The 24,860-nt window shown below is 50.3% G+C and overlaps 3 long non-coding RNA genes across 3 annotated transcripts in view; all 3 read right to left on the reverse strand.

The window, feature by feature from the left end:
- The window catches only part of LOC137857771 (uncharacterized), a 374,251-nt gene that overhangs the window by 261,285 nt on the left and 88,106 nt on the right, over positions 1 to 24,860 (reverse strand). The gene's annotated exons all lie outside the window — the stretch shown is intronic.
- LOC137857763 (uncharacterized) lies at positions 173 to 2,339 on the reverse strand. Its single transcript, XR_011097268.1, has 2 exons — positions 1,546 to 2,339; positions 173 to 719 (listed from the first exon to the last, which is right to left on the reverse strand). It is a non-coding gene; the product is annotated as an uncharacterized lncRNA (long non-coding RNA).
- LOC137857762 (uncharacterized) lies at positions 21,533 to 23,103 on the reverse strand. Its single transcript, XR_011097267.1, has 2 exons — positions 22,964 to 23,103; positions 21,533 to 22,182 (listed from the first exon to the last, which is right to left on the reverse strand). It is a non-coding gene; the product is annotated as an uncharacterized lncRNA (long non-coding RNA).

Consider the following 24,860-nt stretch of genomic DNA (forward strand, 5'->3'; position numbering starts at 1 on the left):
GGGCAATAGGGGAGGCCTCACCACAGCCCCTCGCCCCCCTGCCCACCCTAGGGCAGTGGCCACATGTGGCCCCCCCAGGGCTCTGCTTGCAGCCCCCCCGGCTCCCACAGCTGCGGGGTGGGCTGGTGGGGGTCAGGCCCCGGGGGCAGGGAGGCCAGGCAAGGAGATGCTAATTTCTTCAGGGGGGAGAAATATCAGGCCAAGTGTGTTTGTGAGCAAAAGGGAAAATCCCCCGACCTCTCTGCTCTGCTCTCATTTCTGCTGGCAAACAGGGCGGGAGTGGTGCCGCCAACGTCAGGGAAAGCTGCATCTCGGTAGAGGCATCTTTGTGCTAATTCCTTCATTAGTTTAGTGGCCGTGAGACAAGGGATGTGGCAGAGTTAATATCTATGTAGCATGGAGCACCAAAGATATTCCGGGCTGTATCACAGCCTCAGGATGCTTTTGCTACCCAAAGCTGCCCCCCAGACATCTCTCACAGGAGCTCCAAATCCATCAGGGCAAAGCCATCTTTGCCTTCTCCTGGACAGCATCGCGTGTGTTGTACCTTTGGAAAGCAGAGGTGAAATTTGCAGCTCTCAGCTGCAGCCCTGGTAATTTTCTCCTGTGAACAGGTGGTGCTTACAGTTTTTTCTCCAAGTGCTGACTCCCCTTCTCTTCCTGGGAGCCCCTGGCCCCAAGGAAGACATCTTAGGAAGCTGCTTTCCTCTGCTGCATTCCTGAGGAGGAAAGAGACATGATCTAGTTTACTGGCTGCTCTAGATCTCCCTGTGTGTGAAGGGGCTTTCTCAGCAAGGCTGAGTATTTTGAACCAAGACCTGTGAAGGAGAAATCACAAAAATCCCAGATTTAGCTGCCATAGTTTTTATGAGAGACGCTCTGCTCGCTCAGGAGAAGAAACCTGTGCTGCTTCATGCAAAGAGCGAGAGGAGAAGGTGAAAAGCATCCGAGTTAAATATTCCACCCGAGTATCTTAAACTGACAGCCACATGAGGTAAAAAAATCCCACAAGCTATATAAGACTGTGTAAGGCTTACTGAAAAACAAGGCTTTCTGTCTAAGGCAGAAGGAACAAAGGTCACTCACAACACCCACTACTGTATATATTTTTAAACTCTCATTGTGTCCGTTCTCAGAGGCCCTAATCATGATCGAGGCCCTTGTGTGTACAGACAGAAAGGTAAAAGGCACCCACCCCCAAAACACTTTTAATGGTGTAGGCAGATAATTAAATGGGAAAGGGTCACAAATACACACAAGCACACGTGTGTGCATGGATTTGACACCGAGCGCCAGCTCTGTTCGTAGCATTGCCCATGGGCCCCACAGGACCAGCTGCTCCCCCAAAAGTAACGAGGAAAGCCCTGACCAAAGGACGTGCAACCTCAAGTGAGGCAAGGACCAACCGAGCACTCACCGAGGCCTCAGCCAGCTGCCCACGCAGCCCCGGGGTCCTGCCTCTCCCTTTCTGTTCCACCACCGCGCTGCGCTCCTTCCCCCCATGTGCAGGAACCAGGGCTTCATTTTTCGTAATTGCATTAATACCTGTTCTTCCCTCACGCTAGCAATTTGGCTGATTTCTTGTTTATTGCTTTTCACCTCCCGCCATCAATAATTCAGCCACACGGCCCCCAGGAGGTGCAGAACCAAGTGCTGGCTGTGCACAGCCTCGCCGAGGCAAGGCGAGACGCCGTGGCCGGGCTCAGGGCCCCGCTCCAGCCCCAGGCACAGGCCAGCAGATGACAAACCTGCGGTGCTGGGGCTCTCGCTGGCTTGGGGAGGTTTGTTCTTCCTTCCCTTTCCTTGGGTTTTGCCGTGAGTGATGACTGCGGGATGTGACCCTAATTGTAAATCGGTTTCATCTGCGGGCTCTGCACCGGCGGTTTCGCCTCTCCTCCCGTGGTGGGTGCACTTTGTTCTTTCAGTCCCCAAATCAAAGCACCGTACCCAGGTCCCCTCAGGATTCCCTCTGTGCTTTAGGTCGTGGGGATCATTTCGGGTCTCAGCAGAAACTGGTTCAGGTAATTAAAGCGCTACCGTAACCTAGAAAATCCCGTGTTAGGGACTGGAAGGGGTTAGGAGAGGGAAGGCTGTGAAGCATCAGCTCCACCCGTGCTCTCTAGCGAACGTCAGAGCCATATAGGTCAGGCAGGAGCCATTTACTCTGCTGTACCTGCTCCACGGATAACCAGGGGACTGCATTCTGCCTGCGTGTCAGCCGCGCTGCTTTTCAGCCCGATTAAATTAGCTAAACCCTTCCTAAAGCTGTGGAGAAATAAATATCCCTCTCCTCCTCCTTCAGCAGCCGCTGTTTCTCACACACGGTCCCCTCGGCTCGGCGCTCAGACACCTGGACACCTCCTCCGGGGGATATCTGTGGCCGAGGGGCAGGGTCCAGCACGACCTCTCCCCACCGGCGTCACCCCAACTCGGGTGCTGAGGGGGCTCGCAGCCTGGAAAAGGGAGCCAAGTCAAGCCACAAGGGGGCATGGTCTGTTCTAATTCATAAAATGTGGATTCATTGACAAAAACGCTGAACAATTGGTGAATGGTGTGTGCATAAGTTAATGCTTCTGGAGAAGGCAGGGTTGGTGACGGTGTAGCTCGGCACTGGGGCTTGTGCACAGGCAGACCGAGAGGCACGGCAGGGCACTCGTGTCCTAAAATGCACCCGTGGCCGCTCTGCCAGCTCTTTCCTGCTGGGGAGGGGAGGACACAGAGGCTAATGCTGCTCCCAAACTCCACCGAAAGTAACGACAGCAGCAACGCCAAAGCTGGGAGGATGCTAGTGACAGACACAGGCTCCAGTCTGAGCCACTCTGCTAATGCTTTGTTGTGTGGTGTTTTTTTTTTTTTTTTAAGGTTTTGTAGCAAACGTGCTCAGCTGCCAAACATTTTTAATTCCTCTGCTAAACGAGATGGGAGTGGAGCCTGTTGGCTGGGAAGGATATTTACTCGTCAGCAAAGCAGACATCCACCTCCATCTCCTTGCCAGGTGCAATAGACCCTTCCCCACCGCAGGGAGCTTCTGCTGCCTCTTCCTGCCCTGCAGCACCCATGCCAGGGACCAGGGTGTGTACCAAAGGGAGGGGAGAGAGGGGGCTGAGCACTGAAGGGGATCCTGGTCCCTTGGGGGTGCTTTAGCCCAGCTCTGCCATGGCCACACTACGTGTCTGTGGTAAGGTGAAGGACTAGGAATTGCTGGTGACCACTGCAAAGTCCTGCTTTCACGTAGATTTTCCCAGCGTGATGGATAAGAGAGAAAATACGAGATGAGCAGAAGCCTTTCTGGCTGGGTGTCTGACAGTAAATAGTGGTTTTATTGGCTTTTTTTTAGAGTCCTATCTTCTCGATCCAAAATGGAGCCAGATGTGCTGGGAGTCAGTTCCTAACTTCACAGGGTATGAGTCAAAATGTGCAACTCGCTGCCTGGAACTCCGGTGACTGCAGTGGAGTTCAGCCAAGGACAATTTTGGCGAAGAGGAGTGGTCAGGACGGCCCTAAGTGATACCAGGTACGTGTGAGCTATGGTCATGTCTGCCTGCCCATAACCCCTTCCCTCAAAGTGCCCAGGCAATACCGTCAGACCTGCACCCTCCGTGGGCTGGGACCACCCTTTTGGTGCGAGGTGTTCCCCCCTGCAGGCAGGTTGCACCCCAAGCGAGGGCAGAGTCACAGTGTGAGCCTGGCCCCACGTCCTGGATTTTATTTTTTTTTTTTTCCTGCCTCTCTGCAATGTGGTGGGGGAGGGAAAATGCCAGGCAGAAAGAAAAACTGCCTGCGCTGTCCCCACAGTGCAAGGAGGGGAAATACTGGATTGCTCCATAGTGACAAGTCGGTGCGTCACGGAGAGCACCTCCTCCAGCAGCCACGCAGGGGAGGACCAGGCCTACAGCCATCATTATTCAGCTTCAAAGATTCAGGCTTCAAACCCCTTCATCTCCCTTACAAAAGACAGAAAGCCCCCGTTACGTGGGTCAGGAGGCAGCCTTGCTCTCTCTCTCTCTGTCTCTCCCGCTGTGCAGGTGCAAGCAGGACGTGGGCACCGTAAGGTTTGGTACAAAAAGATGGGGGAACAGGCTGGCTGTACCTGGAGGGTGAAACAGTTAGATCTTGAGAGAGTTTGTCCAAAATGGCCTCTCTGAGGCTTTGAGCTACAACGCAGTGGAGGTAGAGAGAAACCTGCAAAGGGCTCTCTGTCCTGAAAGACACCCTGACACAACAGCGGGGTGTGTGTGTGTCCTAAAACTGCTGGGGAAATCAGCAGGGCTGAACCCAGCCTAAAGCACACTAAAGCTTGAGATGCCAGATCTCGGACTGCTGCAGAGGGGTCTCCTGCCAGAACCTGCATGGCAATTCGTTGTGCTGACGGCAGCACCACGCCATTCAGCATTTTCTGTGTGGCATGGGCAAAGCTGCAGGTAAGGGACTGAGAAGCCCAGCTCACCCCTGGAGCGCGTTTTATAAGTAGGGTGCAGGATGGGGGCTGTGGGTGTGCCAGGGCTTCGGTGGTGCCATAGCTGATCATCACTTGGCTTTTGTTAAATCCCTGCTAGGTCTCCAGCTGCTGGGCTCCTGGCACTCTGTGCAGACCCAGATTTCCACCCTTGGGCTTCAAGTTGTGTAGGAGAACATGGCATCGTCTTTTGGCTTGGGGCTGTGCACACACAGCCCCTTCTCGCGTGCCCTGATGTCCCTCTAGGTGAGATGACATACGTTGCCCCTGAGCCCATGTGCCACGCAGCCTGTCCAGACCCCAAATCTCCCTTCTACAAGTTCTTCCAAGGCTACACCTTACACAGTCACTCCTTGTGGTCTTTAAACACAGGATGCCAATTTGATAAAAAAAAAAAAAAATGGAAAATAACAAGGTGTGTCTGACCCACAACAATTAAATGCAGTAACTCACCTTGCCCATCCTCCCTAAGCCCTTTTCTAATCCTTCTTTGTATGGGACCTCGTTTGGACTGCAATCTTGCCAGATCTGACCACAAAGCAGTGTGCCCTGAGCTGCCTTCCCTCACCGTTATTTAGTGCTCAGAGCAGTTGTTGCTGCACGGTTAGCGTGGTGTCTCCCTGCTCTTCTAGAAAACTCTGATACTCGCAGGACTGCAACGTCTGAGAAGGCAGCAATAAAACGTTAAAAGAAATATCACTCCCCAGCACCACCTTAACTGTGTCCTGTTGGCATTAGCTCCGGGGAATGGCACAGCAAAAAGTGAGGAGCCTAATAAATAGACCTGAGACGCTCTCTTTGGGTGTGCTATTATTAGAAACACAAACAACAAATTGGAAATCCAGCATTTATCTGCATCTATTCTGAGTGTATTTGCTGTGGTGACTGTGGCTGTATCGATTATCAGTGGGAGCAGCTTGGAAAAGCTGATATCATGACAGAGCGCGAGGGCTGCGCTGGGGGGACAGGTGCAGGTTATTTGGTTTGCCTGCCGTGCCCGTGGAGATCTGCTGCTGCAGGAACCAGCAGCCTGGTGGGCTGCATCGGGGTGACCTGCTGCTCCTTGGGAGAGCCGAGCGAGGCCACCTCCCAAGGGATCTGCATAGGAAGGGAGACGTCAAGATGACTTCCAGCGTGATGCGTGTGGGCTCAGCACTTGAACATAGGCCAAGCCTAGCTTGCTCCTCTCAGCTGTGCATGACCTTCCACTGCCTTTTGCCATGGCAAGGGAAGGCAGGCTTTGTGCTGGAGCCCTCTGAGCTCGTTTCCAGAGCAGGCAGGGCATAGGTGTGCGTGCTGGTACCCAGAGGGCAGGGCTGAGGTTGCACTGCAAATACCGTGTGTGATGCAGTGCTGCATGTCCAGGGTTTCCACTCTGTCTTTTAGCCACTCTCTGCTTCCCTAAGTCCCAAAAAGAAATTAAGCAACTTTAATTCCCTATAAGCAAAGTTCTGGAGCGTGTAATCTTCTTCAGTCCTGTCCCTCCACATAAAGTGACCTTTTCCATGTCAAGAGCCCAGCTCTCCTCACTCGTTGTGTTGCCCACCTTGGGTTCCCTCTCCTCACCCTCCTGTGCTCGCAGGTACCAGCGTGTGGCCCTGGGGAGGAGCTGGGGAGCAGCCTGGAGCCCCTGAGCACAGCACTGTGAACAGCAGAGCAGGCCAACGTGAAGGCAACTTGAAGGATGTGCAGGAGACCTGGGACAACGCTCTCCAGAGCCCTGTGAGGTACTGGTGTTGGCTGAGAAGTTCGTGAAGCCCAGTTGCTCAGCTTCTCACATTCCTCTTTGCTTTCATCCCCTGTGCCCCTTTGTTCCATCTCTTCTTACTCCCCTGTGGGGCATCTGAAATCCCCTTCATTGCACCCAGACTTGGTCCCTCTGTGTCTTCTGCCACCCTTCTCTTCCTCTCCATCCACACCCTGTTTGCAGTTCTCTTCCCCCTTCTTCCCACACCACGTCTCAGCCCCAGAGCTTCTGGGTCAGGGCCCCAGCTTTGCTCCCTCTCCTTTGTTTTCCTTTTCTGCCACCTTTTAATCCCACCCCCTTCCAATCCCTTTTGCCTCTCTGGAGCCCTGTCCTCTTGTAGTGGGTTGGTCTCTGCTTGGTCTCTGCTCTGGTGCTGTTTACTTTCTACGTCCAACCAACCCACACCATCCCTGCTTGGTCAGCACACGTGCCCCAAACCCTTCCCTGTGCTCACTGCTTCCCCCAAAAAAAAAACATTAATAAAAAAAAAGGGCAATTCAAGAGCAGTCTGGGTTAAAGGGCTTTTGTATCAGTGACTTACTGGGGCAGATGACCAACTTACTTTGTTTTTCCTTGACTGTATTCACTTGCCTTGCTCCGTGTAACCTAATCCTGTTTTTTAACCATCTTCTATCTCCCCTCTGTTAGTCATTACTGATTTTCCTGACTGCTTAGGTTTCTAAAACAAAATGGGGCTGTTTATTTTCGAGCGCTCGCAAATGGTTTTTAAAGCAGAGATAGTGGGGCTTGGACAAACGGCACCCCTGGAAAAAAAAGCAAGAATTGCACGCACCGTGCAATTCCCAAGAGCTGCGAGAGAAGCAGTCACCTGCTCGGTGCACGGGTGCAGCTGAGGTTCAGCGAGCACCCTGTCTCACCTGGAATCACCCGGGTATTTTACCAGCAATCTGCCTGGAAACCTTCTTGCCTCAGCACATGTCTCATTGCACATGAGCGCTGCTCCGTCTTTGATCCGATAGCTTGCCACGAGCTGATCCGGGGGCTCGAGCCCAAAGGTCAGCAACTTCTGCAGTGGTGTCATCGGCGGGGGCTGTGCACCGGCTAAAAGGGATGCCAGGCAACAGACCAGCCTGAGCAGGGCTAAGCCACGCGTTGAGAAATCAAGAGCACCAGTAACACGGAGGAAGGCATTGATGTATTATTCACGTAATGGCCCTGCTTTCCTTCTTCTCCCAGATTTTTCCCCTAGAAGTGAGGGGGGAACCTCTGTGCCCAGCTCTGCTAAACTTTGGGATGCGCAGCCCGCGGAGGCAGCTGCAGGCAGAGTACACACGTGGCCATTGCGTGAAGGAAAGCAGCTGATGACCCCCCTGCTGGGTACCCAGCTCTTCCCACTCAAACCACTCCAACTTTGCACCGAGCGGCCTTTTCCAGGGCCTCCACGAGGCTCCTGGGCAGCAAACCACACCTGATGGGGCAGGGGAACATCCAGGTGTGTTGCGTGCACCATCGCTAGCAGAGAGCCGAGCTCCTCGTGCACCACAGCCCGGAGAGCCACGCACCCCGGGACGGCTCTGAGCGCACCCCAAGCAACACAGGGTGCACCCAGCGGTGCCTCGCTGCAGCGGTGATTAATCATTTTGGCCCCGATCCTGCAAACATTCCTGAGTTTAATGTTACTACTATGAGTAATCCCCTTGATTTCAAATTAGATTAGTCACAGTCTTAACACTTGGCACGTGAATAAATGTTTGCAGGGTGAGAGCCCTATTTATGGCCTGATCTTGCAAATTATTACTGTCTAGCACAGTGCTTCTGTTCCTGAATAGTTTCACTGATGGGGGGGGGAAAAAAAAAACAACTCAAACACTCCCCTGGATGCTGAATGTTGCAGGATTGGGTCTGGTGCATGGCAAGAGTGCAGCGTGGGTCACGGGCAGAGGCGTCTGAGCCTCAAAGGGTGGGTGCCTGCTGGAGGCTCTGACCCAAAGCTCTCACGAGCCGCCCGCCGTCGATGTTTTCTCCTCTCCTCTACCCCTGGTTCTGAGATTCAGGTCTTCCATCTCCAGTGTAAATGGATTTTTTTTTTTCTGTTTATTTTTAAAGAAAGAGGAAAAAAAAAAAAAGAGAGATTAAATCAATTTTGCTAAGTTAGGGTGAAGACAATAAGGAAAGCAATAAGCAGATTGCAAATTTAAATCACCAGTCTAATCAAATTCCTCTGGGCTGCGGTGTCCTTTCTGTGAAATCAACCTGCATTAAAGGGACTGTGCTGCTGTTTGTGAATGTACCATCTCTGCAAATTACCGCTGCTCCGTTGCATTGTGTTTGTATGAATGGGGGTGACATGTGCTTGCCCACAGGTCCACGTGAGAGAGGTGGGGTGAGGAAGGAAGGATATTTTTAAAATGAATCTAGAGGGAGAAAGTGGAAGCTGCGGCTTCAGAGAATGTGAATGGTATCCTAAAATAACCCCTGTCATCTGCCCACCCACCCACCCACCCTCTGCCAAAATCAAGGTGCAGCTCTTTCATTTAAAATTAATTCTTGGCCCCGGAGGGTATCGATAGATCAATATCTTGTGCTTCTGATCTCTCGTGGGCCACCCTTCAATGGCTCATGCAAAGGCTAAAAACAGAAAGATGCAACACAAAAGATACCGCAGTCAGCTCAAGCAGGGGGGTTATTTTTAGATCAGAAAAGGGAAAGGAGGGGAGAGAGAGAGAGAGAAAGGAACGAGAGGGAGAGAGGCTGGTCTAGGGTTTGCAATCTAATTTGGTCTCTCTTTCTCCCCCCCCTCTTTCTTTCTTTTTTTTTTTTTTATTCCATCAATGGTATTTTCCATACAATCTGATTTCTCCCCGCTCTGTCGGGAGGGGGATTTTTTTTTTTGGGGGGGGGGGGCTGCACAGCAAAGCCGGGCTGAAGATTCTGGAGTTTTATGGCTCATTCCAGCTAGTGGCTTCTCTCTGCCAGTTGAATTAATTTGATACTATTTTTGAAAGTCAGTGTTTCTAAGGGAGACCTAATGACGCAATGACGTCAATGCAGGTCAATAGCACACACTGGAGGAACTGACTGTGCTACCGGGAGCCAAGGGCTGGGAGCCCGCTCCGGCACCCCAAGCAGCTCCCGCACCCCAAACCGAGGATGGGGACTGGGGGTGGAGGTGGGGGGGGGGGTGCGGGTGTCCCCCCTCCCCCCCCAAAAAAAAAAAAAAAAAAAAAAAAAGAAAAAAAGAAGAGAGAGACGCAGTGCAGTGAAACCCCCCAAAAAACGCCCCCCACTCGCTACCTGTGGCGGGGAGGAGGCAGGCAGGGACACACGCGGGTGCCCGCCTGGGCCAAGGGGCCAGAAATAGCGGCGGGGGCGCGCAGGGGCAGCGCGGGGGCTGCGCGAATCCGCCCCGCGCAGGCACCCGGGAGGTGCCGGGCTCGGCGGTGCGGGGGTGGTGCGTGGGCGGCGGGCGGGGGGGGGGGGGGGGCTGCTGCTCCCGGCTCCAAGTCAGGCTCTGAACACGAACTGGCTCGCTTTTTTTTTTTTTTAATGCTTTTTTTTTTTTTTGCCTCCCTCTTTTTTTTTTTTTTTTGCCTCCTTTTTTTTCCTTTTTTTTTTCCTCTTTTTTTCTACCTCTTTTTTTTTTCTGCCCTTTTTTTTTCCGCCTCTTTTTTTCTGCCTCTTTTTTTTTGCCTCTTTTTTTTTTCTACCTCTTTTTTTTTTCTGCCTCTTTTTTTTTTCTGCCTCTTTTTTTTTCTGTCTCTTTTTTTTTTTTCTCTGCCTCTTTTTTTTTTTTTTTTTTTTTGCCTTTCTCCTGGAAGAGTGCAGACACACATTACGCGAAACCCACAGCCTTTTGCGAGATACACAGCTCGAAACGCTCTAGTTTATTTATACAGCCCCTCCACCCTCTGCTCTTCCCACCCGTCCCCAAATTCCCTAGAAATCCAGCTAAGGCGTGGGGAAGAAGGGGAAGCGTTTTTCTCGTGGGGGGGGATTATTTATTTTCGTTTTGTTTGGGGATTGTTTTGGTTTGTTGTTTTCTTTCTTTTTCTTTCTTTGCACACAAAAATAAGTGAAGAAGATTTTGCAAGGTAGGTTTCTCCGTGTGTGTGTGTGTGTGCGTGTGCGTGCGTGTGTCTGTGTGTGCAGGTGTTTTGCTTTTTGCAAAGTTTCCTGATTTCAGCTGCTAGATGCTTTTACAAGAAAGTAGACTTTTCTGATTTGTTCTGCTGCCTGCCTTTTGAAAGACTGGACAACGTTGCATTCCCTCTCCTTGCAAAGAGTTCTCTAGCCTGTCGTGTCGTGTGTCCTGTGTATTTGATGTTCCTGCAGGAGAGCATGCTAGTTTGCGAGCCCAAACTGCAGGCAGGGAGATGTGGGTTTGAGACCCCCCGCCCCACTTTTGGCAGAGGCTGCAACTTTCACTTTGTCACATTTTGGGGAGGGGGGGGCGAACGAAGGGGTTGACTCACTCGGGTAGCAAGCTTGCAAATGGAATTTTAATTGCAAAAAGAGTCCAAGTCAGCAGCGTTAAAGCTTAAGGGGGATGGAAGGGAGTTGACATTTCTTGCATAGAGAATTTGCTACCACTGGGAATAGACTGCAAGCCCGTAGTGTGGGGGTACAGGCAAAATAATAACAAAGTAAATGACGAGACAAAATACTAATTAAAGTGATGCAAGAAAGTGAGAGGCTGTTACAAGCTCTAACCACCTGTAGAGGGAAATCTTTATACATAGTAATTTCTGATAGCTGATCTATAGAGAAACTAAAGAGAATGACATGTTCCAAACTTTGCTGCTCTGCAATGTGCAACCTGAGATGCAACTGCTTGGTTAATTCTTGGGGGCTTGCAAACTGCAGAGCCTGGTAGCTCAGGAGAAACTCGTGTTCAGCATCCACCGAGCCTGAGCCCCCACCTTGGCTGCAGCCATCTGTGGTGCATGTCCTGGTTTTCTTTAATGCTGCTGCACTCGACGTGGTTATCAACAGATGTCTTGCCTGTGAAGAGCAGGTTTGATTTATCGCTAATTTCAAGCGGGTTGCTTAAGCTGGAAAAGTTGGATGGTCTTCACTGTCTGAGGGGAAGGCTTACTGAGCAGCCGTGAGGACTGACGGGAAGCCTCTTCCCATGGCACAACCCTGCTCAACTCGTGCTTAACAAAAAGAATAACAACCGATGCCTCATGGTGACTGGCACAGGGCTGCGATTAGCTCGCCACACCTTGCGTGTGCCTCTTCTGCAGAAGCTGAGGCACTCCATGGAGCTGTGGCTCTGACCCCGCAGCCAGGACACGGGATTGCTCCGTCTGCGAGGAGCAGCCCGGCCTCAGAGGGCCTGACGCCTCCAAGCAGTGAGGTGGCTCTGGAAGCCAAAGCCATGGGCACGTGGCAGGTGCCACAAAGCCAACAGGGAGGTGGTTTGGAGGCAGCGTTTTCCCTTCTCGCTTGCCCCTGCCCCGTTTCCACCCGCTGTCACAAAGTGCAGGAGGGCCAGGAATGGGCCGGGGCCTGCAAAGCCTTCATGGCCAACTCTCCCACCCTGAGTCCACCTCCCCTGCAGAAATACGGAGATCTTAACTTAGTTTGGCCTTGAATCACCTCTGCTGCCATCTGCTCACCCCTAGTCTGTCATTTGCGTGTCCAGCTGAGAAAAGGTGGAAAGCCTGTGGTTTATCGCTGTGAATATTGACGCGTACGTCATCGGGGTCATCTGATTAGTGAGAACTGCAGGAGGCAAAACACCATGAGGCAGGGCCGCTCTCTCCTTTCTCTGCAGAGCTTTGCAACAGCTGGAACCCAGCACACAGGAGTGATGTTTTGGGTCCAACCTGCACCCTCATAATATATATTAGTCCTCTGATTCCTGGTTCTGTGTCTATATTGTGTCCTGCCATATATATCTATATGTATTATTTCCAACCCTCATTTTCCGAGGTTCATGCCTGATCTGCTTCCTTTTCTCTGCCCCTCGATGCCATTCCCAAATCTTTGGTTCATCTTAATATCTGAGCATTTTGAAGTGCCACCAGGTTTAAACACCTTCAGGAGCTCCTCGTGTCCTCGCGTGCCACTTCAAAGAAAATTCTGTGGCAGGATGACTCTTTCTAATGAGTTTTCATTAACTCTTTTCCCTTCCCTTTCTCTGGGAACTTCTAAGGTCCTACACATGGTCTTCTCAGTACAGACTCTCTTTAACCCAGATATTCTCACATCCACTTCACCTATGAGTCACTGCACTTTCTAGCCTACAATTATATTTGCATAGCTTGTGCAATAGAGGGAATTCTCCAGCTTGCACACAGCTCAGCTACCTTCCTGTGGTATTGCAGATGCTATGTCTTTTCATGTCAGGTGTAGAAGGATTTTCTGTGTTGGAAGAGCTGACTACTACTTCTTTTTCTGCCCTCGCCTTTGTCTCTACTTTCTTGTCCTCATGGTCCAGCAATGAACAGGACTACAACACCAAAGGATCTTGCCCTGAAAGTGCTTATCTAGGTTCAGATGCTTGTTGATTGTTGAAGGATATTCCTGATTAAGGTTCCTCCTGCTTCGCACGTTCTTCTGCTGCTCTGATTTTCTCATGTCCTGTGATGCCACTTACCTCAAGGATGTCACATAAACTAATTCTAGAATTAAATTTTTGTTCAAGATGGTGGCACTGTACGGTACTATGCAATACATTCAGCGTCAGATGGACAGCCTTTTAGACCAAAATCCTGCGTTTATTTCCATAGCTTATGTCTGGATTGTCTAATAGTTGCACAGTACTAGAGATCTAGATACAACCTTCTTCATAGTAAATGAACAGCTAAACATGCAATTTCTTATTAGGAAAAAAAAAAAAACAACCTTCAGAGAAGCAATCTTACGCTACCTTATATACTCTGTAGAAGTATGAAGGAAAACCCACTCTTCTATGCAACTATGTATGTAGTGGAGGGACTGGACAAAAAGTGAGTACTGGTGAAGAAGAACTGAATTTTGGTCTTTCATCAGCTATCTCATGGTATTTCATGACTTCAGTCATGAAATCATCGCAAAGCCTTCGATTAGGCTTCAATTTTGCTAAATATTGCAATTCATGACTGGATAAATGGGAGAACAAAGTTCCCACCCAGTTTCATTGCAGACCTCTGTGAAAGATGCTCTGAATTTCATTGACATCCATGTGTTGTCTCACTGCCAGGTTCGTTCAGCTCTGCTTTTTCATCTGAAAATCTAGTACCAATCCAAAGATGAGTAGCTCCACTCATCCATGTAGACCATGGAGTATTTTCAATACTCCATGACATTTATTCCCCCCAAAACAGCAGGATCACAAAAAGATTGCCTCACCCCTGATATTTGTGTTATTGCAATTCATTCTTGCAAATTCTTGTTGTATGGAAGCTTGTTTCTTCCACTTTTCAAACTTAGGCACTGGCTTCCCAATGAATTCCGCGATGAGATCAACCGTCAGGCCATGAATCTTGCTCTTGCAGCTCATGACTTTCCACTCCATTTTGTTCTGTCCAAGATTTCCTTCCTAACAACTTGTATCTGTCTCTGATCTTATCAAAATGATCTGCAAAGCTGGAATGCCTTTCTACAAATACCCTATTCAATGTATCCACATCCCTTCCAAAATGAAAAAGTAGTTACGTATCCTTTAAATACAAAATCATGCTGGGACACGAGACATTTTCCTTTGTTCTTCATGGAAGTCTGTCTTTGTGCTCTTCCATTTAGATTGTAACCTCATGGGGTAGGTACTGTGTCTTATTTGTTAGTTAGTACAGTACCCGTCAAACTGAGGGTGATTAGATAAAAATGGCATAATCTATCTTTATTTTTCTTTATTTTTTTTTCTTCCCCGAATAAGGATAAGTTTATTTTAATGCTCAAACTGCTGTTTTCAGGTGTCGACTCCTAGCTAGAACCTCCCATGTGGTTATTTTTTTCATTCTGTGTTTGCACGGCATCCAACAGAATGAGCTTAATCTGTGATTGCCAGTATATAATAATAAGGCTCACATTTGGAAGTTTAACTGGTGACATGTGTTGCTAACGTAAGGAGCAATTGACTGATACAATATTAAAGTTTAAAAAAAAAAATAATTAACACGTTACTAATTTTAGCTAAGTACTCATTGTCAGTCTTGAACAACAATTCAGGATAGCTTTTATATGCAAACCTTGAACTACCCAGAAAATCATTATATGGAATATAATTCAGACTTTGTATCTCTGTTCATATAGTCCTACAATAATTGTAATTACTGCAAAAGCAGCACCAAAATTATGATTTGTGAGGGATTTGCAGAAGTAAGTGTTTCATCAGCTGGCTCTGCAGCAGGCATTTATAGCAATACCATAACAGCCTGCACTTCTCTGTCACTCATCCATGGATCTCCAGATATTCCACTAATACTCAATAAGTTATGTATGATACTCACTTCCCTGTCCAGTTCACATGAGGAGCTGGGTTAAGTATTAATACACATCTCCTGATATTAAGGAAACGTAGGTGTGGCTACAGCCGCTATCCATGCCCAGCTTTGGTGTTTCCACTGATGGCAGGACAAAATGGAGGAGACCATTATGATTCCACTGCATGTTTGGCCATCTGTTGGCTGGTGCGATCAGGTATATGCAATGCAAAGTGTTTCTGAAGACTGTCTTAAAGGACTGTACTCTTCAGAGTATTGAAGTGTCTTTCCTCCGGTTAATTTCATAGCATCTCCTGTCTTCTCCATGAGAGCTGTCAGTCCAGTAGCTGTCACAACTTTCCCTAGGGGAGGTGAACCATTTCTTAACAGGAAAAACTTGCAGATGCTTCCACTCCCGTGCTCAGTCATGTTAATTACCTCCTTCCAATTCATGGTCAAATAACGCTATGTATCAATTTAGTATTGAAAAAGTAGTCATTTATATGGCCAAGTGAAAGGAACTGAAGTGTTTTAAGTTTGTATAGAGAAGCTTCAGCAACTGGGAAAATAAAAGCCATTGCTGTTTGGCCAGCTGGTCCTTCTGGGACTTCCAAAAGTTCTGTACACACTGATGGTTTGCCAGTGACAGTCAGGGAACCAGTGGCTTAATTTGTAAACTGTGCATAGCAGAGACAGCTTGGATCCAAGCAGAAACAGCTTGGATCTTGGTGCCATTTATAGGGCTGAACTTGCTATTAGCATGTGATGTATAAATGTTAACTGGTGATAAAAATAGATGTTCAGACAAGAAGTCATATGTGATCTAGATCTTATGCTCCATTCATGTTTTAATTTTCCCTGATGGTTTTGGAATCCATTTTGCCAGATGTTTCTGCCTTGCTGAATGGGGATTTCTAGAAGTTTGGGCTCTAGCTAGGTAGGAATGCCAGAAAGGTAAGTAGAGATTGACTGATAAAATCACCAACCTGTCATGGTTAGGATATCCACTGGAGTTTATGGCTGAGTAGTAATTTTATGTTGTAATTTTTGATAGCCAGACTGAATTGCATTATGAGGAAGAACAAATCAGAGTCAACAAAATAGGAAAAAGCAGTGTGTCTTGTTACAGGAGCATCAAAGGTCAAAATAAGAGCTCACAAGGCCGTGCCTTCATAACCCTAGGTATCTCACCTTGTCTTTCACCTCATCATCTATGAAATGCAGCTAAATGAATGTATTTTCTTTTTTTCCACCCAAATGTCTTCTTCTTTGGGAGAACTCAATTTTTTTTTTCTTTGACTGGATCCCCTGACTTCATGTTCTGTTACCTCAGTAAATAAATTCTTCCTAAATTACTTTAATATCACCCCACTCCATATCCCACACTCTCCCACTGACTATGATACTGGCTAGTTTTAAGTTAAAGACTGACACAGGTTTTTGACATTTCTTCATCACTGCCTTCTCTCTTTGTTTTTTTTTTTTTTCTACCAGTACAAGATCCTGTATAATGCACCACAAACTGTTGTCTTATCCTTGTGTTCTTGTTTATAACTCTTTCTTTAAGGTGGTTGGCAGATATGTGTGCACATTGTGTTAAAGGTCATGGGTCTTATTCATGAAAAGTTCCATTTTAAAGGCTAATGAAAATCAAATCTTAGTATAAAGGCTCATCAAATTTGTGGCAGGATTCCTCAAAAGTTATGCTCCATGTATCTGAAGTATGATGTCTACTTACTGTATTTCTTCCATAGGTTCAACTTTTATTAAAAAGTGGTATGATTTCCTTTTGACATCATCCTCAATATTGAGACCTTTGTACTCTTTTTCCACCAGCTTCATTATGCTAATGGTTTTCTTCTTTTTCATCCCTGCTACACAGAAGCATGTCTCTAGGGTCTGATTTTGCTGCCATTGGAAGAAGATCCAGTTTCTATCCCTTTACATGCCATAGCTATTATATTTCTCTACAATGTAAGCAGAAAAGCTAAAGATAACAGAGCAACCCAGCTATACTGGCATTTCAGTCAAAAACTGATCGAGGTGATTATTAACACAATCTGTGTGAGATGACATCAACATGTGAGTTGCCTATTTTGTTGGTTTCCTGGTCTATGCATCTGGGTTCTCCAAAAACAATCCCATACCTTGAAGTCACGAGTCTTAATAAGTCCTTGATCTTCTGACACAGGTGAGATTTTCTTTACTAAAATACTGAACAGCTTCTCTTTACGATGTTGGAGGAAAAGCTCTCTTTTCCTCCTTTGTGCTTCCTTGTATGTTCTGATCTCTGATTATTTGTAATATTGCTGTCTTCTTACTGACACCTTTTATTGATTATCTCAATGCTATAGATATCTTCAAGAACATCCTGGTTAGGTAAGTAGGTATCATCTTATCTTTGTTTTATAGGTGGATAAACCAAGCATAAAGTGATGGGCTCTTCACATGAAATTTGAGGAGAACCTCAAAAATATTAAAAGAAAAAGGCTTTCAATGAGAAAATTTAGATCAACATGCATTGCAGCAAAATTGTGATTAGAATAGGAATATCTAGATCAGAAGAGGAATATCTAGATCCCAATCCCCTGCTTCGGTTAGCAATCACTCTTCTTCAGGTCCCATCACTAGCTTAGACCTTGCTACCTATAATAGGCAGTAGGTTGTGGAAGAGGTGTCACTCTAATTTATTTTATTTTAACTTCAGTGTGATTACTCTTTCCTCTGGGTGCTATATTTTCCTGTAACCAAGGGTTAACTAGCATAAGTTACTGACTGCCCTGATGCAAGGTGAATTATGTTCAGAAGGCTGAGGGGTTTTGTGAGCTCCTGGTGTATCTCTGTGGCACTTCACTCTTTGTCTCTGGTCTTCTTCTGCTCTCTTTGCCTTTGGAAAATATCAAGTGTCATTCAGTTGCCTGAGTGGAGCCCAAGAATGAATTCCAACAGTTTGTGGGAATAAGTGTGGGTTAGGAGAATATTTTGTAACAATTACGTTAATGAATCAATCCCTGGCTCATAGGTCAGCAGAACTCCAAAGCTCTGAGGAAGTAGCATTCCTGCTGTAGCAAGACGTGTTTAGGCTACTTTCCACTCATTTTGCAGTGCTGATCTTGGCTGATCCCTGTCTTGAAGAGAGAATGTGAAAGCCACCTTCCAGTCCAAAATGAGAGATGGGGACTTGAACTTGGTGGACCAAAACCAAACAAAAACCAAACAAGTGATGAAATACTTTGAAAATACCTTTTACTTGCAAATGAAACTACTTTATAATTGACAGATCATAGCTGTTTTGAGCACCAGTTTTGTGCCAACTAATATTTTACTGCTAATAGTACCAGTAGTGTGCCCATGTGTGCCATTGTCTGTTAGGGTGAAGTATGGAAGGGAACTTCCCAGGGGTGAGGACAGTCCGATACACAGAGCTGCCCCCTTTAGCACTTCCAGCAGCTCTAGGTGTAAGGCACCGTACCTGCAGCTGGTGGGCACTGCTTTGTCTGGTATCTGTGGTATTACTTTTCAGTGGAGTACGCTGAATGAGGACCTTTCAGTGAGGACTTTTCAGTACAGGAGCCTTTGCTTTCATTAAGACTCCATTGGTAGGGAAGCTTAATTGTTTGGAAACAAGGAGATTGCTGATAAGTAAAATATCAAGATAGAAGATAAATTTTCCTTTTAGTGCTTCTAATGATCAGGAGAAGTGGGAACTGCTGTTTGGTACACACTTGCCTGCCAAACATTCTTTCCAGTTTGGATGGCTTCCATTTATGTATTTTTTTTGAAGCCAGAGATTCCCTGGGCACTGGACATTGCTTCCACCTTGCCTTAAGCAGCAGACAGGCAAGACAGGAGATGGTCCTGCAGAGGTGGAGATGGCACAGTTGAGTGGAGAAGCAGAGTAGAGTGAAGGAAGAGGCAGGGCATGTTGGTGAAATTGAGGCTGAAAGATGGTTCTACAGCTTCCAGAAAGACGTTTCAAACCTTATGGTGGAAAGATTAACTACTTCTTTCACTAAGATTGGAGAGTTTAGGGGGAAAAACAAACAAACAAACAAACCACTGCCAAGGATAAGGAGGTGGGAAGCAGGGGGGAATCTCAGGCCCATGGGAGAGGCCCTGAGGTCCAGGAGCACATGGTGTGTCTGCACCAGACCGGCCATCGGGATCATCCCTTTAGGGTGGCTTTTCTTTGCAATGGAGAGGAGCTTAAAGCTGGACAGCTTTCCTCTGCTCATGTGCACAGAGGTGACCACTACGTAGAAATGCGAAGCTACGGGTCTGTGTGAGGGAGGGCAGAGAGAAGAGGGCTATGCCCTCCCTCCACAGTAGGCCGTGGACTGTCTCAAAACTCTTGGGTCTGAGTGGTGAAAGACAGCTTAGGTGCACGTGCCCCGTGTAGCCTAACGTTTTTATTTGTCCAGGAAGAACTTCATTGCAGCTCCTCAGAGAAGGTATGTTCCACAGCCGGCTGTGTGTCTGGGGTCGTGAGGTGCTCAGGGCTGTCCTTGGCCTCAGGGCTCTCCCCGTTGGGCATTGCTCCACATCCCTCTGGCTTCCGCGCTACTACTGCTGGGCAGGCCGTGTGGTGACAACACGACTCCAGGCGTGAAGTGGAAATCTCTCCTGGTCTAGGGAAGCTGGTGGCTGGTGTGTGTGGAGATGGGTGCGTGGGATGGCTCCGAACAGAGCGCGTGGGGCCTGGTGGTCCCCCCGAGCCTGGCGCGGCGCTGGGGTGGCCTCCTCTCAGTGCGTGGGTCCCTGCCCAGCTCCGTCGCTGGCGTTGGCACTGCCTGGCTAAACGCGGGCGAGAGGGAGAAATAGCGTTACCTCATTGATTGCCGCTCATTGACATTGGGAAATTCATCGCCTGCGAAAGAAGTTGGTAATAATTAAGTGAGTTAATAAATTGAGGAGTGTGCATGTGTGCGGGTCAGGCGGTAAATGACCTGCCGGCTTCTCGACGGCCCCGGCGTTTTGCTTCTCCCTTCGTGCAAGGTGTGAAGTGGACTGGTGGTGGAAGAGCGTGGCGGGGGGCTCTCGATGCTCACCTGGGGAAGGGACGTCCCCGCAAACCTCGGCTGCCCCTCGCGACTCGCTCCTGTGTCTGACTCGGTCCCCGGGGGCGGGGAGCTTGTTTGATGCTTTTAGTGCCATTTTCCAACAAATGAGAGATGCGTTTAAAAATAGCAACAGCCCTTTGCGCTTGCCTTTTTTTAGGCATTTTGAGAAGTAGCTGCGTCCCTTTGTCTGGGAGACGGGGAAGACGACCTGCTCTTAAAGGTCCTCGTTAGCTCCTCCGGGACCGGGGAAGGGCTCCTGGTGGCCCCCCTCCCCTCCCCGGCTGCATGTGTTAATTGTCCCCTCTGCACACACTCGGTGGCAAGCGAGGTCGTTTCGGAGCTGCGTTTTGCTTAATGGGAGCCGGGCAAGGTGTGGTGCATAAAGGAAATACCTCTCTTTGCCAGACAACCCCTGCATTTGTCAGCAAGACAATTCTCTTTGTCTAAATGCTGCTGATGCCCGCTGCTGGGGCAGGGGGCTCGTGGGTGCGAGCGTGTGTCTGTGTGTGCCCCTGCTCAGGCTCAGGGTTAGCTATTTGCGTCCAGGCTATAGCAGCATTATAATTTTTAATTGCAATTTCATTTGTTATTCTCTCCCATTCCCCCACCCCTCTCCCTGTATAATCTGGATCATTGCTCTCTGTAGCTGATTCCGTGGGAGACCAAGCAGAGTGCGTGGGTGCAGAATATAGAAAGCCAGAGCCATAGAATCTGTTATTTGCGTCATTCTAGGAGACGGGGCTGTTTGCCTGACAAATATACAGAATTAATCCTGGTTTTATCAATATCTGTCTTTTGCTACAGTAGCCAAATACAAGTGTAAGGTGGTAGGGGGACCTGCTGCTGCTGCTGCAGCTGCTATTTTTCAGATTTTTTTTTTTTTTTGGGGGGGGGGTGCTAAAATATATTCAGTCCCCCCCCCCCCCCCAATGCAGTTTGCCTTGCAAATATTCAAAATCGGAGATTTTTATCCACATTGCTTTTTGCTAAAATTGCTGAACACCAGGAGGGGCTGGGGGGGGGGCAATGGGGGGGGGCGGGCTGGGGGGGTCAGATTTTCTTGCAAGGTCTGGCTATGCAGATTTCTCTGTCTGTGCTTCTGCATGGGATGTGTGTGTTTTTTGAGAAATACCTCCCCATCCCCAGTGCATATTTTTATTTTTCTCTCCCTCCCTTACAAACACACATATGCACCCACCCCCCCCCCAGGATTTTTGTGCAACTGTACAGAAAGCTGCACGCCACAAAATATGGGGCTTGCTAATTAACTCTTTTCCTCGAATTGAAGTGCCTTTCTGCAAGCACAAAGCTCCAAGCACAGACATCTTTTATGATGAACTAGAGCCTCTGAAGAGGAGAATCTGAACGTGACGTCAATAGCTGATAACTGACGCAGCCTTGCAAAGGAGTCTCAGGCTGGCTCCTTGCAGCCTGCAAGCCCTAATGATTCTATTTTTTCCCCAGTCCCCCCTCGTAGTGAATTACTAGAACGCAAACACACACACACACCCTTTTTTCGTATATATATTTATAGATCCTTTATTCTCCAAACAAAGGATTTTTTTTTTTTAAGGGGGGAAAGGCACGGGGTGGGGAGGAGAGAATTAAAAAAAAAAAAAAACCTTCTTTGTGCAGGGTGCAATTCACTATATGAAACCATCTCAGTGTCTCTCGGCAAAGCAAGCATCCCTGCCTGAAATCCACATTTGTGCATGATGGCAAACTGGTGCATGGTGGTTGTTGTGTTTTTTCCAAAGCCCACTTTATAAAGACAGTGCAAGAAGACAGACACAGTAATGCTTGCAAGGCAACAGGCAGAGAAGCAGAGGCAGACCTAACACAACTGTGGATTAGGGGTTTGTGCAATAGGACAGCATGGAAGGCGGTCAGTTTGGGCTTTTGGTTTGTGTTGTGTTTCTTTTTTTTTTTTTTTTTTCTCTAATTCTCTGCAATGATGCACCTAAAGCAACTGGGGATGGTGGTGCAGAAAGAAGCTGGGGTAGGGGGACGCGTGGTTGGGGGTGCTGGTGTGTAGGGGGGGCAGACTTAATGCACATTTAATGTTTTGGACGTAGCGTTCCAGCGAAATGCCTTTGTGTGTGGATTTTTTTCCCCAGTACCTGCTAAAAATAGCATCAGGGTTTTGATCGCGTTCCAGAAATAGACAGAGGGTTGCACTTGTATAAAAAGCGAGCGCGGGTGGAAGAAAACCTGGACATCACCGCAGTATTTTTTTCCAACTCCTGTCTGGAAATTAATTGTTGGATTCCCCCCGTCCCCTTCCTCGCCCCCCCCCCCCCCCCACTCCCCCTCCCTCCCTCCCCTAGCCGAGGAGTTCCCGTTCGGGTAAGTAGTGATCTTTCCTGTGCATGGTGCAGAGAGTGGCTGTGAGTCTCGTCTTTCTCTAGTGCATGCTTGGGTCCATTTCTTTCCCTTCCTCCCCACTTTTCCTCTGAAGCGAGAGGGCTGCGTGCTCGCCTCCACCGTGAATTTGCTGCATGCACGGAGCCCGGAGACAGGGAATTCTTGCAGAAAGGGGGAATCACCCTGCCGGTAAATCTCTGAATCAATAGCGAGCTGCAGCTCTCCCTCTCTCTCCGTCGGCGCTAGTGAGCCCCTCTCCCTCCCGTGTCCCCCCCCTCCCCTCCCCTTCCCCGCTTTGCTTTGCCGGGGGGGGGGCGCGGGGCCGGGCGCTGCTCCCGGGGCCGCCGCCGGGCGCTGTCCGCGCCCCGGTGCTGAACCCGGAGCCGAGCCCGGAGCCGCCGGGGGTCGGGGGCCGCCGGGGTGAGGGGGGGGGTCCCGGGGGGCTCCGCCGCCGCCGCCACCGCCGAGGTTTCCCCTCCTGCGCCGCCGCCGCCCGCCCTTCCCGCCCGTGCGTTTGAAAGAGCCCGCACCTGATGATGGTGCTCGGCAGAATAGGAGGCTATAGGTTGCTTTGTTTGGACTCACCCCTTCTCCTCCCACCTCGTTTGGTGTCCCCCCCCCACACCCTCCAACCTCTTCTCGGAGCGCTCGCACCTTCTTCTTGCGGGGCCGTGTGTGTGTGTGTGTGTGTGGTGGGCTCGTCCTCCGCGTCCTTGCTCGCCTCCCCCCCTAACGGGGTGGAGGGGGACCCTGTAGGGTTACCTCGGCGCCGCCGAGCCCCGCAGCTCCCCGGCGCCGTTTCGGAGCCCCGGGCCGGCCCCGCATGCAGCTCCCCGCAGCCCCAGCCCCGGAGCCGGGGAGGCAAAATCCATCGGGCAGCCGCTAGCCGAGGAGGCGGCTGGGCGCCGCGCACGGTTAGCCCTCGCCCTCCGGTAGAAGGAAGCGTAGAAAATGGTGCACCTACCACACAAAGCCCGGCACCGCTTGCGGATCCTGCAGACAATGGCACGGTGCAGACATTGAGCAGCGGCACGGCTCGGCTGGGCTCGGCACGCTTAGCTGGGGGCACAGCGCGTCCTGGCCGAGCCCGCATGCGGTGGCTCTAATCTAGGCGCACAAAAGACATCGTTTCTCGCAATTAATCACACCCCAGCGGCCGAATGCACAACACGGTACTCCACCCACGGCTGCCCCTAATGCACGACCGTCCCTTTTCCCCGAGCTTGCGTGGTCGTATTTACAGGCGGCCCCGGCCCCTGGTTTGTTTGTTTGTTTGTTTGGAAGGAGCGAGCCGCTTCCAACACGTGGAGCCAATCGTTGCCGCTCCTAATAGATCTCTGGAAAACAGTCATTAGAAACAAGAAATGCCCTCCTTCCTCGCCCCCTCCCTCGCCTTCCCAGCCCTCCCCTCCTAGATCGTTGCCTCTCTCGGCACAATGCATAAGATTACCCTTAACTGGATCCTATTAAATAATTCAATGGTGGCGGTGTAATTTTGGTTGGAAACTGCACGGATTTCCAAGTCGTGACTGTAAAAGTGAGTAATGTGCTCTGGCTGCGTCATGGCTCCAGTCACAGATGGTTCCAAACTGAGGAGAAATCGTGACTTCGACTTGAGACGTCCCCTCTCCATGAAAAGACCATCCAATCACACGGCGTCGGGGGGCAGCCGGACTCCTCGGAGCTCGCTTTCTCTTTGCTCTCCCGTCCGTGTGTGTGTGTGTGTGTGTGTGTGTGTGTGCGTGTGCCCGCTCCCTGTCCGTGTGTGTCTGTGTGTGTGTGCGTGCGCGCCCGCGTGTGTATAAAACCCTCAACAAGTTGCAGGAGGGGAAGGGAGAGGAGGGGTTAATCTTGGGGAATCTTCTGCACCTAGTGAGATCGTGACCCTCCCACACAGTACAGTAACTTATATACATACCTGGAGGAAGGGACGCTTTGCTTTTGGGCTTTTTTTTTTTTTTGGAAAAAAAAAAAAAAAAAAAAAAGAGGAAAGAAAAACAAAACAAAACACAAACCACCCTGGGCGATGCTCGCACCCCGCGGGACCGCCGGAGCGGCCAGGGACGCACGGCCAGGTAAGTGCCGGGGCTTTTGCAACTTGTGCCGCCTGCTCTGCCCCGGCCGCGCTCCGCCGCCGCTCGGCACCGGGACGGCACCGGGGGCTCGGGGGGGGTCCGGGCGAGCGAGGGGAGCGGCGGCGGTGCGGGCGCGGGTGCGGGCAGCGCTGCCTCGCGTGGGCTCCCTCCTCCTCCTCCTCTTCGTCTCCCCCTTCCCCGTCTCCCACCGAGCGGAGCGGAGCCGAGCGGAGCGCGGCGGCGGCGGGATGCGGCGGCGAACTCCCCAACTTCGCGAGTTGCGGCCGAGGTGCGAGCCCCCCCCGCTTTCTTCCCCCTGTCCCCGTCCCAGCCCGTCCCCCGCGGGATCCCTTCCCCTCCCGAGCCGTGCGTGAGCCCCCCGGGACGCGGCGGGTGCGCCTTTCTGCTGCCGCCTGCGGGCACCGGCGAGCTGTCGGGGGGGAGAGCTCCGGAGTTTCGGTGCCAGGTCCTGGAAACTTTTCGGAGCCAGCCGGCCCTGCCGGCGGCGGTGCCTGGGTCGCTCTCGACCTCGGCCGGTGTGATGGAGCTCGGGACAAGGCAGGCAGGCGGCGTCCCGCGTCCCCCGCTGCCCCCCGGAGGGTCGCCCCTCGGGGCTGACCGGGGCGCGGGTGGGGACGTGGGGGGGGTGACAGCATCACGCGTGTGCCCGGTGGCCGCCGCGGGTCCCCCGTGTCCCCGGCTGCCCGCCGGGAGGTGGCGGGCGGCCCGGGGCGCCCCCACCGGGGCGAGAGGCGGCTCCGCAGCCGCGGCCCCCTGACGGCGGGG

Source organism: Anas acuta, chromosome 5, assembly GCF_963932015.1.
Source record: "Anas acuta chromosome 5, bAnaAcu1.1, whole genome shotgun sequence".
NCBI lineage: Eukaryota > Metazoa > Chordata > Aves > Anseriformes > Anatidae > Anas > Anas acuta.